Raw genomic sequence first — 417 nt, 5'->3', positions numbered from 1 at the left:
ACTCGAGGTGACAGAGGGGACCCACGGCGCAAACGTGCCCAACCTCCTGGAGCCCTGGCTGGGATCCGGGAGGCAAATGGCACCTCATCGGCACTTCCAGGGAAGTCCGGCCATCTGGTCGCTTTATAGGAAAGCATTGCAGGCGACCAGATGGCCGAGGCGAGAAGGGCGACCAGATGACCGGGACCCAAATGATGCCAATCTGCCTGCCCCGGGCCTGCAGGGCTCTGGGGCTGCAGGGCTCCAGAGCTCCGGGGCTTCAGGCCTCCCAGGGCCCTGATGGACCCTCTGTCCCGGGCGCCCCGGACTCCCGGCCGGCTCGCAGGACAGAGGGGTATTCCCGCTCCACCGGGCCCTGCCGGACGGGGCTCAAGCCCCGGGCCCGGTCCCGGCCCCAGTCCCGGCTTTCTGAACCCT

The sequence above is a fragment of the Lissotriton vulgaris genome, chromosome 5 (assembly GCF_964263255.1).
Source record: "Lissotriton vulgaris chromosome 5, aLisVul1.2, whole genome shotgun sequence".
NCBI classification, from domain to species: Eukaryota; Metazoa; Chordata; class Amphibia; order Caudata; family Salamandridae; genus Lissotriton; species Lissotriton vulgaris.
Note: the sequence above shows the minus strand (reverse complement) of the source record.